At 53.0% G+C, this 18,432-nt stretch overlaps 1 protein-coding gene and 1 long non-coding RNA gene across 7 annotated transcripts in view; one reads left to right on the forward strand and one right to left on the reverse strand.

The window, feature by feature from the left end:
* The window catches only part of HIVEP3 (HIVEP zinc finger 3), a 376,034-nt gene that overhangs the window by 191,123 nt on the left and 166,479 nt on the right, over positions 1-18,432 (reverse strand). The gene's annotated exons all lie outside the window — the stretch shown is intronic.
* LOC117797913 lies at positions 5,162-11,427 on the forward strand. The gene is made up of 3 exons (XR_004622740.1): positions 5,162-5,459; positions 6,451-6,652; positions 8,423-11,427. It is a non-coding gene; the product is annotated as an uncharacterized LOC117797913 (long non-coding RNA).

Genomic DNA, 18,432 nt, shown 5'->3' on the forward strand with positions numbered 1-18,432 from the left:
CCAGCTCACACTCTGCCCCTGGCCCCCGTGCCTCCCTGCCTTGCAACTGGTTGAGATAGGGTTTTGCTCCTGCCCCCTGCTCCGAGCTCTCAGCCCTGCCACAGCTCCCACACCACCCCCTCGTTCCCTTTACAGCCAGGGAGTAAGGCTGCGCCCGCTAGGCCCAGTGGGACTTTCTGTGGCTCCCATGTGCTGCCTGCAGGGGAGAGTGCATAGCGCCTTTGGCCACAGAGACCGGGCCATCAGAATCGAGGCTCCACCCCGTGTGCCAGCCGTGTGGCCTCGGCCAGCCAGTGAGACTCTCTGGGTTTTAGTTTCTCGTTGCAAAACAGAGCAATGACACCTCCCTTGCAGGTGGGACTAATGGGCTGGCTGGCGTGTGCAAGGCACCGCATTTGGCCCAGAGAAGGCGAAGGATAAACATTTGTTCGGCGAATGTACAAGGAGCAGGGTTCTCGGCACATGTCGCCGCCATCCCCTCCTGCACTCGGGGCCCAGGCTGGTGTGGGACCCAGCCGAGGGCCCCTGAACACTTTGATGACTGACCACCTCCTGCCCTCAAGGGTGCTCAGGAGGGGAGTTATAGGCCATGTCCGGGACTCAGAAAGCTTCCTTGGGCTAATGGGGGGAGAGCAGCCTGGGAAGGAGGAGGCAGAAACCATGGGACCAGGAGGAGGTAGCTGCAAAATGCTTCACAGAGAAGAGAGGGGGCCGGGCGGGTGATGGACAGGGGATAGGGTGTGCAGCAGGGAGCCGAACAAGAGACACTTAGGAGCAGAAGCAATGGCATCTGGTCCCCCTTGACTGGGAGGGGGATGGACAGTGGGGAGAAGAATAGAGGATAATATCCACGGACGAGGTCCCTGCTGATACCACTGGCTGAGAGGCAGAGGAAAAGGCACTCGAGGGCTGTGGACAGTAACGATGATGAAACGATGTGACTGGTTTTGAGAGTGTTAAGAGGGTGTTTATGGGGCATTCAAGGCAAGTCACTGTGGGTACAATATTTGTGACACCAAATCATCCCTTCCGTCCTTTCCCAGGATACTGCCCGCCACCCTGCTCCAGCAGCACTCGGAAGTCGCTGGCTGCTGCCAGGACCTCTCCCGAGCATCCTAGGTGCCCCAACACACGGAACCCTCCAAGAGCCCTTTACAGAATGCAAGCGTTATCTCCATGTTACAGACAGGAGACCTGAGGCCCAGAGGGCGACGCCATCTTGCCCAAGAAGTTATTGACAAAGCGGAAACTGGAGTTAGCTGCAAATCACTTCTGTCGAACTGCACGGGAGCCGCTCTCCCACTTACAGGCACTTAGTGTCGGCCCCAGTGCGTGACGTGTACGTGCTTGCTACGACGGCGACCAGGACGCCCGCTGCTGCTGAGGGTGATGGTGAGGAAGAAGACAGAGCCGATGGGGATGGGGCTGAGGACCTGGTTCTCCAATTCGTTTAACCCCTCTGGCCACGTGGGGTGGAGGGGGTGGGCTCCCTTCTCTGTGAGGAAGCTGAGCGAGGGAGCCGGTGGCGTCACGAGATGCTGAGCCCAGGTCCCACGGGCCAGCCTCATCCGGCTCCCGGGCTCCTCTAGCCCTACTCACACCCCCCCTGCCCCCAGCGAGCACCTTGCTACCGCTCTGCCCTCCCGTACCAGGGGCTGGCAGGCTGGGCTCTCTTTCCAACCCCGTAATTTGGGACCCAGGCGTTGCCAGAGGACTGAACCCATCTCTCCTCCTCCGACACTAGGCGAGCTCCCTGACAGGCGGATGGAGGAAGTCTGTGCTCCCCGCCACCCACCTGCTATCCAAATTCACCGCCAGACAAAGCCTTCTCTTTGTCTGGGCGCCTCCCTCCCTCCCTGCCATTCAAGCGCTAAGAGATTTCATTTCCAGTAAGTGGAGGCTAGAGAGAGAAGCAAGCAAGCAGGAAAGGGGGAGAAAAACACAGGGGGAGGGTGGTGGGAGAAGGCAACAGCACTGAATCAGGGCCAAGACTTAGCCCCATTGTCCAAGTGACAACTCATTAAAACAATGACTTGTCGGCTGTGCGGGGGAGACAGCTGCCTCTGGAGAGAGCCACCTTTCCTGTTCAGTGAGGCGGCATCCGCAGCCAGTGCCCACCTAGGGTGTCTGGGAGGCCCTGGTTTTCACGACAGCCCTGCGGCTCCCACTTAGGGGGCAATCTGGGCGTTCCTTCCTCACCCTTAGAAGCAGGCAGGGCCCAAGCGTAACGCTCCGCAGCAGCTGTTTCATGGGAACAGACAAGAATCTGCTCTCCGTCCCCAGCTGGTCCCCCGCCACCGCCGTGTCCCCAGAGCCTCTCCCTCCCGCACAACCTCAGACGGTGCATCTCCTGCAGATGAGACGATAGGCCACGTTCTTTTGGCAAACAGCAAAGGCTCGGAACCCCCTGGAAGGGGTGGATGGGCCAAGCAAGGGCGGGGTCCTGGGGATGGCAAGGCTCCCTGGCTTCAGGAGCGGGGAGGTGGGCCCACTGCTCACGCAAATCCTTCTCTGCCAGAGAAACAGGGCTATCCAGGGGACGCTGCGTCATCTAAAGAGGGGCCTTGAGAAAATCCGTTTCCCTGGACCCTGGCTTTCTCGGCTATGAAGGAAGTGGGTTGAGCCGCATGCCACCCTTCTGTGCCCCAGACAGGCTATGGGCAGACACGGTACTCGGAACTGGGCCGTGTGCTTTTGGCTTCCTCCCAGCAAACATTCATTGACTCTGAGCCTCTGTGCCGGGTTCCCAGAGGGTAAGACGCAGGATTAGGGTGTCGCATGGGCCTGTCAGAAAGGCAAGGGCTTGAAGGAAGCGCTGAAGGACCAGACGAATTCTGGCTGTTTTGGCACTACGCTCTACAGAGAGGCTGGCGCTGTGGCCAAGGCCCTCTGTTCCCAGGGCTGACTCCCCCAGGCTCCAGCCACAAAGTGAGGCCTTCTCTACCCTTTCCTTCATCCACTGGGAAACGTGGCCTCTGGGTCCCACTCCCCAGTGGGGGGGGGAGGGGCGCCTCTTAGGAGCACAGACTCTGGGTCTGACTGGCCTGGGTCTGAACCGCAGCTGAGCCACTTACAAGCCAGGTGGCCTCACGCAAGCTGCTTGCCGTGTTCAGCCCGCTTTCCTCATCTGCAAAGTGGGGCGACCAGCGGTACTGTGTGTGCGGCATGGGGGGCCTAGGACGGGGCCTTGGCCTGCCCTCCTGCCATTTCCACTGCCTGCAAGGCACCCCGCAGCCCCATTTTTCTTGGGTGATCTTAGTATCTTTCATACCTCAGGTGAGACCCCAATCTCTGCCATGAAGGGTCCCCGACTCTACAAGCATGGCACCTCTGTGTCCCCAGATGGCCTGTGACATAGCCCACGTGGGACTTCGTGTCCCAGGCTACAACAGGCCCACTGAGCCATCTGTTGTCCCGCTAGCCTCTGAGTACCTTAAAAATATCTTGTTTACAGCAACTCACTTGCTTTGGGATCTTTGGTTTACAGACAAAGAGACAGAGGCTCAGAGGAGATAAATGACTTGCCAAGGTCACATGGCCAATTAAGCAGAAGGTGGGGTGTGGAACTCAGCCCAGCCTTTTGGTATAACAAGTGCATTTTAATCAATGGCTGTCCAAGCCTTAACCCCAAGCCTCAGTGACCAGGAGGACCTCAGGCTGGAAACCATACTGGGGAGGGAGGTATTTTTGGAAAAGGAGCTTCATATGGGAAAGTGGCTTACAGATTTTTGAAACTCTGTGGTCCTAAAATACAGCAGGGATCTCTCACCTCTCCTGGCTCCTCCCTCATGCCAGGCCCCGTGGCGGGATCTCTTCTACCCCTGCTCTCTTCCCTGTCACTGGAATCCTGTGACACAGGACCCAGGTCTGTGCCCATGTCTATAAAGGACCAGAAAGCCCAGGCGTGTGACTTGCCCAAGGCCACAGCTGGTAACACAGAGACTCAAACTGAGTGTGGCCAGCTCTTGGGAGAGCAGGGCCCCCTTCCACCCTGCTCTGGTCCTGGCCTGAGTCGTCTGCTACCAAGGGAGGAATGACCAATTTGGAGCATGCCTGCCCCAGGCCTTTGTCCCGGGAAGGAGGGACAAGAAAGGGTATGCACTGCAAGCAGGTGTGGGGCAGGAGAAGGGACTTCCAACGCTGTTACAGTGTCCCCGGAGACCCACAAATGCACAGCACAGCCTCACAGACCTTGGCCAAGCATCAGGTACCCAGAAATCACAGCCCTCGGGAATGACTCATGCCCCAGGCTCTCAACCCAGGTGGGGACCTTGGCATTGTACCAGGGGTACATGGCTCATCTCAGAGCCTCAAGTCTACTGGGAGACTTAGGGGAGAAAAATTAACACAATTTTAAAACACACACCGAAAAAATCATGGAGAAGAATATAAAACGTCATGAGAATGTTTAAGGAGAAACACAAAACTCCCCCAAGAAATTCATGTAACCCTCTCTGTGGAAAGGCTTGAGAAATACTGAGCTAGTCTAATCTTCTCACAAAACAGAGAGAGAAACTGAGCCTGAGACATCAGGCGACTGGCTCAAGGTTACACAGCCGGGCAGCCCCCGGCACTTGGGTCAGGACCTAGAAGAGAAGCATCAAAAAGCCCAGGCCGAGGCCAGCAGCTCTGTGGTCAGAGGATCCTGGGTTCCAGTGACGGTCTGCTGCCCACGCACTGCCCTGTCTGGGTTGGTCGACTCGCTTCCCGTGCCTCAGTTTCCTTACCAACAGAATGGGGCGACCATCCTGGCAGAACGTGAGCTAACGCTGTAAGCGCTCATAGGCACGTCACCCTGCCCCCTCTGTCCCTGGGCACCGTGTCAAGAGACCTGTGAGCAGGAAACTCCTACATCAGCACTCACACTCCCAAGAGGGTGGATTCCAACATCATTTCTCCGTTTGCAGCGGACCACGGTGCCATGAAACCACAACAGTTCACACCGTTCCCCAAACACACTGTCCGTATGATGATAGTGTGCTTGGAATGATCCCCTAGCCACCAGAAGCCCAAAGTCCCTCAGCTGCCCACTGCTCCTTATAGAGTAAATGGGGATGTCTACAAACAGAACCCAAATCGCTGCCCCGTGGGCCAACACCCAAGGAGCCCTCCCTGCCCCTGCCCCTGCCTGGCCGCAGCCAGCCGGGGCTTTCCGGGCAGCCTGGAGAAGGATTTCGACATCTGGAGCTGGAGATCACGTGCCCCGAGCAGCCGGCGGCAACCAGGGACTCCAGGAAGCCAGGCAGTTTCACAGAAGCACTGGGAGCCAGGGGAGCACTTCGGCAGGAGCCAAGTGAGGTCAGACAGGCTCTGTTGTCCCAGCGGGGTGGTGGCCCAGAGAGGGAGGCCCGGTCCCCGCGGGCCATTCGGAAGCAAGCATGTGACAGTGCCATCCTAGTGACTGCCTACGGAGCGCTGGGCAAAGGAACTCTTAGATGAGAACACCAAGGCCCGGGAGGGTGAGTAACATGCCCTCCGTCGTCACCCAGCTCACAAGAGAGTTGGGGTTCCCCCCACCCCCATCTGCCTCTCTTGAAGGAAGTCTGGGCTTCTTTATACCTTCCCCCACCCTACCCAACTGCACCCAAACCCGCCCCATGTTTACAAAGCCCTTCTCAACCACAGACTCCCACTATTACCCCACGTGCTCACAGATGACCCTGGACAGGCAGACACGCCAATCACTCCCACTCTACAGACGAGAAAAACTGAGGAGTTTCCCAGAGACCATGGGACTTGCTTAAGGCCAAGGTCAAGTCCAGGCTCTCTAGTCCACCCCCCCAGGCTGCTTCAGAAGAGGGAGCGCTGGCCACGCAGTGGCAGGAGCAAAGCATTCCCACATGACCGCAGCGCAAATGCTTCCGGAGCGTTATCACAGCCACCCAGGCTCCAGTCACCGACAGCCCTACCCCACCCAAACCACGGTGTAAGCCCATCCTCATTCCAGAGATGACAAAAGGGGACCAGGGTGTTAACATAACTTGCCTAAGGTCATACGTACTTGCCTAAGGATCTGCTAAGAAGTGGCAGGTCCATGACTCAAACCTAGGTGCTCCCCTTCCCCTGGGCTCTGTCCATTGAATCACACAGCCAGCTAGCAGACGGGGTGAAGACGGGGCCCTGGGAGGGTGCAGCCCCATGGCCCTGAGCCTCTGCCTCCAAGACCATCCAGAAAAAGTGATTACAGGGGCTACGGGGGTGGGTGGCCGGGGATCTGAGGGGTGCACTCAGTGGGGCAGACCTTGGGGAGCTCAGCAAGGTTCTGGAATGGCACTGCCCACTTCTCTCTCCAGTCCCGGCAGGTGAGCCCATGACAGCATGTTTGGGTGCAAACTGCGGTGGAGAAGAGGGGAAAAACTCAACAGGTTCAGAGAGCCTGGCTCTGAGGGGGGTGCTCTTTATCCGTTTGTTGGTTCTACAAAGATTCCTAAACACCCCCTCATCACACAGGCCTGGGCCAGGAACACTCACATTTCCTCCTTCATTGATTCCTACACCCAACACTTGGGAAGCCCACCCTCTGTGCCCAATGCCACACAGACTCCGAGGAGACACACGGGCAGGAGGGACCAGGACCCGAGCACTGCATGAGGAGTCCACAGTCCTCGGCATCGGCCCCCGCTAGACCATTTGTTCCCAGCTGTGTGACCAGGTAAACTTTGTGGCCTCACGGGGCCCTGGTCTCTGCATCTTTGAGGCTTCTGGCGGGCCCATGTTCAGAGGCCACTTGTGACAACTGTGGTGTGACTCAAAGCAGCACCCTCGCTGAGCCAGCGAGGTCCGTGGGAAAGCAGAAGGGAGTGGGGGCAGCTGACGAAGGCTCCATCCCTCTGCACCTGCCTGGCCAGAGGCTGGCTCTTTGCTCTGCTCTCATCACACTCCACCCGGGAGGGGAAGGGTGGGAAGAGAGCAGCCAATTCCTGGGCACCTACCCCGTGCCAGCCCTGGCCAAGCATTGTCACATACGGTTTCTTGCCTAATTTCTAAGATAACCCCATGAGACAAAAACGGAGGCTTGGAGAAGGAAACCGACCCACCCCAGATGACACAGCTAGGACAGGGAGGAGCTGCAGTAGGGGCGAAGCTCTGCTTGCCTGTAACAAAAGCCAGCGAGCCATCTCTCCTCTTTCCCTCTTCCTTGTTCCCCTGAGCACACGCCCCCCCCCCCAGCTAAAACATGGTAGACAGAAGTGGAGGACCATGGAAAAACCAGAGGCAGGAGAAGGGGAACCCACCCATTTCCCCACCCCTGCATTCTCCAGAAGATTCTGGGTCCCGAGCTATCTTTCCGCGGTGGGGGTTTGCTCACTCCGCGCCCTTCTAGCCGCCCTCGCCTCAGTGACTAACAAGCCCCGCTGCTGACCCAGCCACCCTCCCTGGGCTCCCCAGTGGAAACAAACCCAGGCTCCTTCCTCTTTAATCCTCGCTCCTGTCCCCTTGACCTGGGGTCTCTTGCCAAGCCCTCCGTCACACCTCAAGAGAACCCACAACATAGGAGAGTCACAGTGAGGCCACAGCTGCTCACAACTACTTTGCTGTGTGTGCTGGGGAGGAGACAAGGCTGTAGAAATGACAGTCCTGGCTTCGATTTCCAGCTCAACCACCGGCTGCTCTGCTCTGTCTTCCCGACTTGTCAAGTGAAGACTAAAACCATAATGTCTGTTGAATGCCAGACACACGAGGGGCTCAACTGGCTGAGATGTACTATGAGGACTGAGGATTGGGGCGTTCGCTTGCGGTAGTGCGTCAGGAAAAACGATAGAAAATCTTGTCCTTATTCTTGACTTGATTTGAGTGAAGATAAACAAATGCTTCCTAGAACTGATCTTGACTGGTAACTTAGCCCTTAATTCTATACCATCTTAATCTGGTCCCTGAATGTATCTGGGCTCTGCACCCAGAAGTTCCATGTGGGGCACCAGAACTTATCTGTCCAGTCAGCCAGCCAGCCAGCCCTCCCTCCCTCCCTCCTCCATCCCTCCTTCCATCCATCCCTCCATCCCTCCAGCCAATGTCTGAATACCTACTATAGGCCAAACAAGTGGGGGCTCTAAACGTCAATGTCAAAGGTCCACATACCCCACTGCTGTCAGCTGGACCCACACCACAGGAAACCAACAGTTACTTTTCCACTGGTTGTACATGGAGAGAGAAAGAGGGCTGCCTTCTGCGAAAGAGTGGTTTTCATGACAGCATGGCAGAGGGCTTCGCTAAAGGCCATATCACTTATGTGCGCACACATACTGCCCTCCCCGTTTTAATGGGGTGTCCCGACTGCTTGTGTGCAAAGCACTGGGGTGGGGGTGGGGGCCCTGCAGTCGATTCTCGTCACACTCGTTTTTCTCCCTGTTGGGTCAGTAGGGATGTTTTACACAGAGGAAACACTTCCTCCCTCTCTCACAACATCTTCATTTATTTTCAGCACAGCTTCTCTCACAGACTAGAGTTTCCAGTTACTGTGTTTTCTTGAGAGGCTACAGGGAAGAAGAGTGAAGAGCCAGGCTCAGTGCAGTCCCTGAAGCCAGGCTCCTGGGGTTCAAATCCATCACTCCAACTGTGTGGCCTGGAAGAAGTTGCCAAACATCTCTGTGGCTCAGCTTCACTATCCGTAAAATGAGGATTCGTAGCAGAACCAATTTCGTGAGTTGTTGTGAGGATTAAATGACATCATGGCATATTTCTAATGGGGAGCGCAGTACCACATCCTGATGGGGCATTTTTAACTGTGAGTGGGTATTTGGGGCGTGCCAGTGACTGGGAAAGGCCATGGAGATGGGTCCCACTGATAGCAGGGTGCAGGAACCAGAGATACGAAATCTTTGCAACATGCCATACATCCTGCCCAACAAAGAATTGCCCCTCAGAATGCACCCCTACACAGGAACTCTGCGTGAAAAGTGCCTCATCAGGACCTGGCACAGGGGAGATGTCCACCATATGTGAGCTATGACTTGTTTACTGTCCCTGGCCACGTAAGCTCTGTAAGAGCAGGGAAGGACCTTGACAAATCTCCAGCACCTAGGACAGGGCCCAACATATGGCAGGCACTGGATGAATGGACCAATGAATGAATCAATGGTATGTGTTGAGTCCATGATTGATGAGTAGGCGTTTGGTGAAACACATCAATTTCAATTACAACCAGTGTTTTCTGAGCAGCTCCATACCACAGGATAAGGAGAGAGGCTACAGGAACAGCTGCCCCTCTCTGCATGTGCAGTTCCATCCTTCCTGAGCCCGCTGGACATGACCTCTGGGCGCTCGTAGCTGTCCTTAACTGGTGAATACTATCTACTCATAAAGGTTTTTCTCTTCTCCCCTACCAGAATGTGGGGAGGGTCCTCCTCACGCCTCTCTGTTCCTGGAAAAGGGGGACTCTGGCCCTCAGCAGGCCTTGGCAGATACCTGAATGCATCCCCTACCCTACTTTTCATCTATGCAATCAGGCATCTTCATGTGAATGGGGACACACCTGATCAAGCTGAGTGTTTGGGAAATGAGAGGGGAAAGAGGTGAAGGGAGGGACTTCCTGAATGTTCCAAGAAAGAATGGATTAACCAGAAAACTCTATTCCAACTCTTGTCGAACATTTTCCTATCCTTGGTCTCCTCTCCTCCTTGGTAACACATAGAATACTTCTGGCTCAGAGGCCAGCCACACTTTTAAAATTATGCCACAGAATTTTGCTCAGTGCCTACTGCATACAGGGGAAGAATGAATCAAACCAGGTCCCTGATACTGGAGGCTCCAATCTTTGGGGAGATATCCATGTACCAAATAAGACCATGATCTGGGGGTGCTGGCCAGAAGGGCAGGATGCAGAAACTTTAGAAGGTTATATCAAATGTAGCTGAGTTCCTGACACTCTTCAGAAGCTATGTTTTGAGGGTTAAATATCCAGTAGGAACTTATGTTCTTGAATTTAGCTGGGTTTTCCTGTTTGTTTGATTTTTTGTTTGTTTTCCTGCAAATTCTGTTCACTAGATGGTATTGGTCAGTGAGTTTCTGGTTAAGCATGGTTCCATAGGGTGTGTTCCTTCCAGAAGTGAAGAGAAGTGGAGTTTACATCCTAACACATACCTATCTAACCTGTCAGGTGCTGCCAAGTGCTGTTTAGCAAGCCAAGCTTTGTTTGGGGATGATGGGGTAAAAGGCAAGGTGCAGGGGGCGTCTCTCTGATCAGGTGCCATACAAGCAGAGGACCGAAGGAAGCGAAGGAGCCAGCAGTGTGGCTCTCAGAAGAGCTTCACCATCAGCCAGAGTCTCATGAATCATGGTTCTGGAAGGTGCTGAGCTCTGGACAAAAGCTGGGGCCCCAGCACCACCAAAGGGGAAGATGCTCCCTTTCCCTTAGTTTCTCCTGTCTGCGGACTTCCGGCCCACAGGACCCAGAGACACTGATTTCCTTTGATCCTCTCATAACCTCATGGGTTAGAAAACTCTTCCATAAGTCTGACTTAAGTCGGGCATGAGACACTTCAGCCTGTCTCCATGTTCCTCCCAGCTGAGGAGGTGAAGCACAGGGGGATGCCGTCCTCTGGATACCACCGTGGTGAAGTTCTCAAACTTTTCCATGAAGGCAACCCCAGGGGGAGGGGAGGGAGGACACTGACAGGTTTCCCTCAGGGAGGTCCAGGGACATCACCCAAAGCAGTCCCCACAAGTCTCTTGTTTTATCTTTAAAATCCACGCCCGTGTAAAATTCTACTCTGCAATCTATGCATGAATCTATCCACGGGATAAAAGAGACGCGTTTTTATTTCTTCAGCTGGAAGACGAGTCAAACCTAGGCTGTAGCACCCAAGGCCTCTGGCCCTCTGCACGGACATGGGCACTACACTCGAGAAGCAGAGAGCAGAAGAAACCCCTGCCCCGGGGTTCCAGTCACCCCTAGCTGTGGACACGCCACGTGTCTTTCCTCAAACACGGGGAGGGGCCACTGTGGCTCTCGGTCCCACCGGTCCCACCGTGCCGCGCAGCTCAGGTCTCGGAAGACCCCAGTGAAGGGCAGGACGGTGCGGGTAACTAAAAGCCTGAACTGGACTGGGCGTGCAGGTGTGGGGATATGGGAAGAATGTTCTGGCCAGAGGCTCTCCTCTTTTTCCTGGAAAGACTACAGCAAACTCCCTGAGAAGGAGGATGTGGCCACCATGTCACAGGCCTCCCAGCCAGGGCTTTAACAAGTGCCAGCAGCTTCTGGGGTCTTGGGTGCCTAGCAAGGTGTGCGGCACCTAATAACCCTCAGTCGATACCTGTCGGATGCATAGAAGAATGAACGGTGAATAAATGGGTGGAGAGGTCACCAAGAACGAGGGGATGCCCCCACCTAGATGATTCTAAGGCCCTTTCTGGCCCTAAACAGCATATTTGAGGTGGCTACACCACCCATTCTGTTCCTGTTCTAAATAAATAAATTGATATACTGCCTGTCGGCTCCACGGTCTCTCTCTGTGGCAAATGCAGTAAAAAGGGCCATAGATTATAAACCACTAATTGTATTTAGACAAAAATTATCTCCCATAAAAACAACAGTAATAATGAGTACCAAATGCCTGGGCCTCTACTAATCACCTCACATCCATTATCCATTTACTTCTCACGCCAACTTTCCATCAACCCCGTATTCAGATTAGAAACCAGGGACTTCGCATGGTGACATATTTGCTGAGGAAATGGCCCCAGGACAATGTCTCTGAAGCCCTCACTCTGTTCTCTGCTTGGCTGTGGGAGGCAAGGGCAATGGGACTCGCTCCCCTCCCCATCCCGACCTCCCTGTCACACTCCTCCCGATAAAAAGAGCCGAATGGGCTTATGTTACTTATGCCCGTGTCCGTGGTGGTAGGTCCCAATTGGTCTGCGGTGGCTGCTGACTCAGGACATCTGTCCCTAGGTTGCTGTGACTCACAAATGGTCTGTTGTGGGGAGCCACATCCCCGGGGGGTGATGGCACTTAGCTAAGCCAACTCAGCCTGATCAGCAGCAGACAATGTCTGTGCCCTGCCCACCCGCCCATCCCCTTGTCACAGCATGCCAGCCTGACCTCCAGGCCAGCACTGCATCTCAGCGCCTGGCAAGCACGGTCTGAGCACAGGGAGGGCTGGATGGGTCCCCATCCAGGGGCCAGTCTCAACAATCAGCTAATGGAGGCAGGGCATTTATCCACAGACACAGACCAGGGAGTGAGAAAGTCAGGCAGGGCCAGCATGCACAGGTCAGGGGGGCCATGGGCCAAGGGGCACGTGAAACACTAAATTATGCCTCATCTCTACAAAATGGGCGCTATGACTCCCATTTTACAGATGAGGAAACTGAGGACTGCAGTCTGTCAGAGGCAGCAACAGGATGTGAGCTCAGGTCTGTCTGAGTTAAAGGCCCAACTCTTGCCGTGGAAGAAGAGAAGGGAAGGGAGTAAGAGAGGTAGCTAGTCTGTGATGGGCAGACTGCAGAGTCTCCTGCTCCTGAGCTGTCAGCCCTGCTCATGAGAACCAGCCAAAGAAGGGGTGGGGGGCCTGGGCCAGCAAGACTTCCGATACTGAGCGCATGCTGGGCCCGTCAGAGCCAAGAGGCGCGGAGGCAGGCCACCTCCACCCCCGGACCTGGGCCCAGCAGCCTGCACTGTGTGCTAGGTTGCACGAGGTGCCCAGGACCTGGTCTGGCACCTGCCCACCTCCAAGGTTACTGGCAACTCCCACCTACATTTCTGGCAGGAGGATGAGGAAGGCATTCATGTTTTTTCTGATTATAAAGATAGCTATCTATTGATAATATTTCAGAAAGTTTAAAAAGAAAGCAAATTTCCATTGCTCACATGTGTTGTCCTTTCTGGTAGACCCTTTTCTATGCACAGATGCAACTTGGTTTTATATTATATGTCTATTAGATGTGCAGCATTTTTCATTTATCCATATATTATCAGTGCCTTTTCGAGCTGTCGAATGTCCACACATGTCACCACCTTTAATAGCCACGTGGTACTGCGTGGTGCAGATTGATCACATTTTATATAAACCAACCCTTACTGATAGACTGGTTAGGTATACAGTAAACAATGCTGAAGTGAACATGTTTAAGATAGTATCTTTCTTTTTTTTTTAAGATTTATTTATTTTAGTGTGAGTCGGTACAGGGGCAAAAGGAGAGAGAGAATCCCCAAGGAGATTCCCCACTGAATGCAGAGCCCGACGTGGGGCTCAATCCCAGAACCCTGAGATCATGACGTGAGCTGAAATCAAAAGCCAACAATTTAACCAACTGAGCCACCCAGGTGGATGTTACCTTTCTAAGGACTAACTAAGAACATGGACCAAAAGTCTTAACAAGGCACCATTTCCCCTGTTCCAATGATCCTACCCAGAAGCAATTGCTCATCTTAAGGAAGTAATCAGATGAAAGAAGACCACTGGTGAGGAGGACACACAGACCCAGAGGACCGAGCATGTCATCAATACAGAGATTAAGGCCACAATGGAAGGACGTTCCATTGTTGAGGTTGGGGCCAGGGCAGGAGCATGGCTTCTATGCATATGTTATTTATCTTTTTGTCCCGAGTGCCTGGCATGGAGTTGGCACTTAACAAATGCAGAATGCAGGGTGATATTGGCCTCAAATGCAAGGTGGGAATCTAGTTCGAAGTCAGAATCTTTGGAAAAGCTGGCTGGATGCTAAGACCTCAGCATACTGACCTTACATTCCTCTGGGGGAGGCCAAGGGGCCCTCTGTTTCAGGGAGAGCAAATGAAGGCACCAGGGGCCAGGCAGGGGACCAGAAGCACTAGCTTTATGGAAAAACAACACACCAAAGCTGAACGTATCTTTGCTTTGTCCCTGATCGTGACCATTCCCCCTCTCTCTGCCTCACTTCCTTCAGCTGTTGAATAGGAAACCATCCCCCTACAAAAAAAAACTATCAGGAAGGTAATGTTTCAAGACAGACTTTAACACCAGCAGGAGCAGCTGCACCACAGCGACTGTGATAAAGATGGTTGGCATTTACCGAGTGCTTGTTACCTGCCAGGTGCTATCCTAAGTGCTTCAGTTATGTGAATCTTCACACTAGCTCTGTGGCATTGATGCTGTCACAGTCACCACCATAGGACAGAGACGCAAGCTGAGAGGTCATGCAGCTGGTCCCAGAGCTGGCCTGCTACATGCTTGGGGTCCAGTAGACCCCTACTGAGCCAGGGTCCCTAACCTAAATGCCACATGGCCTCCACCCCTACCTGCTGGGTCCTTTGAGCCGGGCTTAGCCTCTCTAAGACTTGCATTTCCTTCTCTGTAAAATGGGGATACTGCCTGCCATGGAATCTTTGTAGCCTGATGCATGCAGGGGCATCAGAGAGGGTGTGCCCAGCCCCCAACCCAGCTCAGAGCATGGCAGTTCTTCTCTTGGCAGAGACCCAAGACAGGAGCAATCCACGAGGCCTGATGTTGGCTGCAAGGTGATGCGGCCCCAGCCAACATACGCGTGCCCTTCTCTTCCCTGTTCAGGCTACAGACAGAATGAGGAGTCTCTCTTTTCAGCCACAACATGGACTCCTTCTTGTCTTCCATCAAGTTCTAGACAGTGAATGTCACCCACTGGAAGGTGTGGGTGTAAAAAGATGTTGAAATATGTGACTTCCCATTCAACCCTCCCAGTCGTGGTGGGTCACCTCCATCATCCATGGATGGCCATTTACCCAACCCTTATCTGAGCCCTTTCCTCTTCCACCTGGCATGTTTTAGCAAAGGTGAAAACCCAGAGAAGGATTCCTGACCTGAGCGTTTCAAGTTTCTACTGGACTCTGGTGGCTTTCTGAACTCTATTAAACCTTGTGACACAGCGTGTGCCTCTATGTGTGTGTGTGTGTGTGTGTGTGAGAGAGAGAGAGAGAGAGAGACAGAGAGACAGAGAGAGAGAGACAAATGAGAATAATTTTGGAGAGAGCGCCTGTAGCTGTCAGTGCAATGCTATGATGCAGTGATTTCCCCATGGAATGTCATTATAGTCAGTCGGAGGGCACCTGGGTGGCTCAGTCTGTTGAGTGTCTGCCTTTGGCTCCGGTCATGATGCCAAGGTCCTGGGATCGAGCCCTGCATCAGGCTCCCTGCTCAGTGGGGAGTCTGCTTCTCCCTCTATCCCTCCCCGCTGTTCGTGATCTCTCTCAGATAAATAAATTTTTAAAAATCTTAAAAAAAAAAAAAGAATTGATAGATAGAAGTCCGTCTCGTGCTCTCAGGGATACAATGGCCTCTCAGTGACACATAGCTCAACTTTGGCCCACACAGCCCTAACCCACTTTGTCCTTATGTGACCTTGGACAAGGTATCTCATCTCTCTGGCTCCTGTTCCCCATCTACAAAATGAAGCACTAGCAAGTGACTTTCAGCCTGTGCCTAGGGAGCTCCAGAGGGCACAGGGAAGCGTGGTGGCTGGGGACAGGGTGAGGGTGACACATCCGTCCAACCAGAGCAGCTCTGGCTCTCGTAGAACTTGAAGAGGTCTTATTCGAGTCAATGTCTCTGTGGCTTAACGCCAAAATTAGACCAAAACCCTACCCCAGCTGTTCACTAAAGGGCTCTCTAGCTTAGAGCCTGGACTCTGGCCTACACTGAGGGGCTCTTCCTTGCCTCTAGTCCTTAGGGGTGGCTGAGCCTCCCAGTGAAGAGCCAGGTTCTGGGCAGACACTGGCCCTGCCACTTGCTAAGCACCATGACCTTGAGGATGTTGTCTAGAGCCTCCTGCTCCCCCATCTACCTCATAGGGTCATCTCAATCATTAGACAAACGAATACGAGAAACAACAAGCGCTGGTGAGGAGGTGGAAGAAAGGGAACACTTGTGGATCCTTGGAGGGAGTGTAAGTTGCTGCAGCCGCTCTGGGAAACAGTATGGACGTCCCTCAAAAAATTAAAATTAGAACTACCCTATGATCCAGCAATTCTACTCTTGGGTTATTTAACTGCAGAAAATGAAAATACTAACTCAAAAAGATCTATGCACCCTGATGCTCGGTGCAGCATTATTTACAAAAACCAAGACATGGAAACAACCTAAGTGTTCATCCGTGGACAAATAAAGACGTGGGTATGTTTATATGGTGAGATATTATTTAGCCATTTAAAGAGAAGGGAATGTTGCCATTTCAATGATATAGACAGAACCTGAGGATTGTGGGAAGTGAAGTAAGTCAGACAAAGAAAGACAAATACCATATGATCTCACTTATATGTGGAGTCTAAACAAAACAAAACACAAAAACTGAACTCATAGATCCAGAGAACAGACTGGCGGTCACCAGAGGCAGGGGATGGACAAACTGGGCAAAAGTGGTCAAAAGATGCAAACTTCTAGTTATAAAATAAGTAAGTCCTAGGGATGCAATGTACAGCACACTGACTACAGTTAATAATACCATGTTGCTAAGAGGATGGATCTTAAGATCTCATAGATCTCAACAGATCTCATCACAAGAGAAAAAACTGTAGCCATATGCGGTGAGGAATGTTAACTAGACGTACTGTGGGGATCATTTCACAATACACACGAGTATTGAATCATTATGTTGCACACCCGAAACTAATATAATGCTACAGGTTAATGATATCTCAATGGGATGGGCCGGTGATGGGTAGTAAGGAGGGCCCGTATTGCATGGCGCACTGGGGGTTATACGCAAGTAATGAATCATGGAACTTTACATCAAAAACTAGGGATGTACTGTATGGTGACTAACATAACATAATAAAAAATATTATTAAAAAAATAAAGAGTAGTGAAACTGAAAAAAAAACAAACCAATAAATCTAAGCCGTTTTGCCAGACACAGAGCAACTGCTTATAAATGTGAGAGCTATTTTCTGTCTCAGATTCAAGCATGAGACCTCAAATGCGGAAGTCAATCAGTAAATGAGGGAGTAAAAGAACAAATTTCTGGAGTCCAGGATTCCATGAACTGACTCCAGCTGAGCACCACTCACCGTATTAGTCCAGTGCTTTGCAAGGTTGAATTTGCACACCAGTCACCTGGGAACCTTATTAAAATATGGAATTTGAGTCAGCGGGTCTCAGACGGCCCTGGGTCTCTCCATTCCTAGGCTCCCAGATGAGGCCAGTGCTACAAGGCTGCGGCCACACTTTGAGTGGCAAGCCTTGGGCTCCTCGTGGGTCATGGCCTTTAGGGTGTAGGCTTTCTATCTGCAGTTAACGATCCGCTCAGTACCCTGGGGAGACTGGGTGCTATTTATTGGCTGTAGGGCTACCAAGCCCAGAGCACTGCTGTGCTGGGTTCTCAGGAACTGATACGGGAGTCAGCGTGAAACCCTGAGCTTATGTCTGGGCTCTGCCCCGAGATGATGTTGGGCAAGTCCCTCAGCCTCTCGGGGCTCAGTGTCTTCACTTGTAAAGTGAGTTCAGCAACAACCTCCATGCTAGCTCTCAGAACAGCTGCAGGGTTAAAGTGACAACCGATGGGACCTTCCAGGGGTGAGGGCTGTGATTAACTGGGGGGCTTCATGTCCAAGTTCTCCTCTTCCCCCCCCTTGAAGGCTTCCTCAGAGGGAAACTGACAAGCACTGTTGTTTGCATAATGGCACCTAAGGGGCCAGGAGAGGAAGTAAGGTCGCTAAATTTAGCAGGTGCTTACGCCCCCTCACCCAAGGCTCGGCCCACGCATTTCACCATGAGTAGGTGCCTTTCTATATTTAACTCCAGCCTGCACCTTCCATTGAGCTCTGACATTGAAAACCCCAGGAGGATGTGGTGAGGAGGGAAGGGAAGTTCACAAAATGTGATCAGGGGCTGACATCACATGAGGTACCATCTGCGCCTTCAGGTGTGTGTTCTTCCTGGAAGAACCAGAAAGGTTCCTCAGCTTCTCCCCGTTTCTTCCTCTGGGAGCGTAAGACTCCTCTGGCCGAAGTGTGGCCAGAGACCACACTGCCATTTGGAACAACAGCACTGAGTAGGGGATCTGGGGACCACTCAGAAGTCCAGCAGGAGTCATAAAAGGCAGGGAATGTCAGATGCCCTTCAAGTGCCAGGCACAGTGCCAGGTCCACGCACATGGGTGACCTAGTTCAACCCACACAACAGCACTGCCCCACGACTTCATACTCAGGCTATAGGCAAAGGGAGGTACTGGAAGCCTGAGAGAGTGGAGAACCCAGGCCGCTTGCCAGATCCCTGCCCTGGGTCCACAGTACACCCATCTTGTCCCTCTATCTCCCTACAGGAAGCTGCCGGGGGACCAGGGGTTCAAGTCTCACCAGCATCATCAGTCAGGGGAGTGATCCCGAGTTAGTCACTCCTCTTCTTGGGGGTCTCAATTCCTCGCCTGTAAACCTACTGGCCTGGCTCTGTCTCATTCCTGAATGTCTTCTTGATGACATCAGAATCTGATGGTCAGAGGAAGTGACAGTAAATCCCGAGATAAGCCTCCAACTTTCAAGCCATG

Source organism: Ailuropoda melanoleuca, chromosome 2, assembly GCF_002007445.2.
Source record: "Ailuropoda melanoleuca isolate Jingjing chromosome 2, ASM200744v2, whole genome shotgun sequence".
NCBI classification, from domain to species: domain Eukaryota; kingdom Metazoa; phylum Chordata; class Mammalia; order Carnivora; family Ursidae; genus Ailuropoda; species Ailuropoda melanoleuca.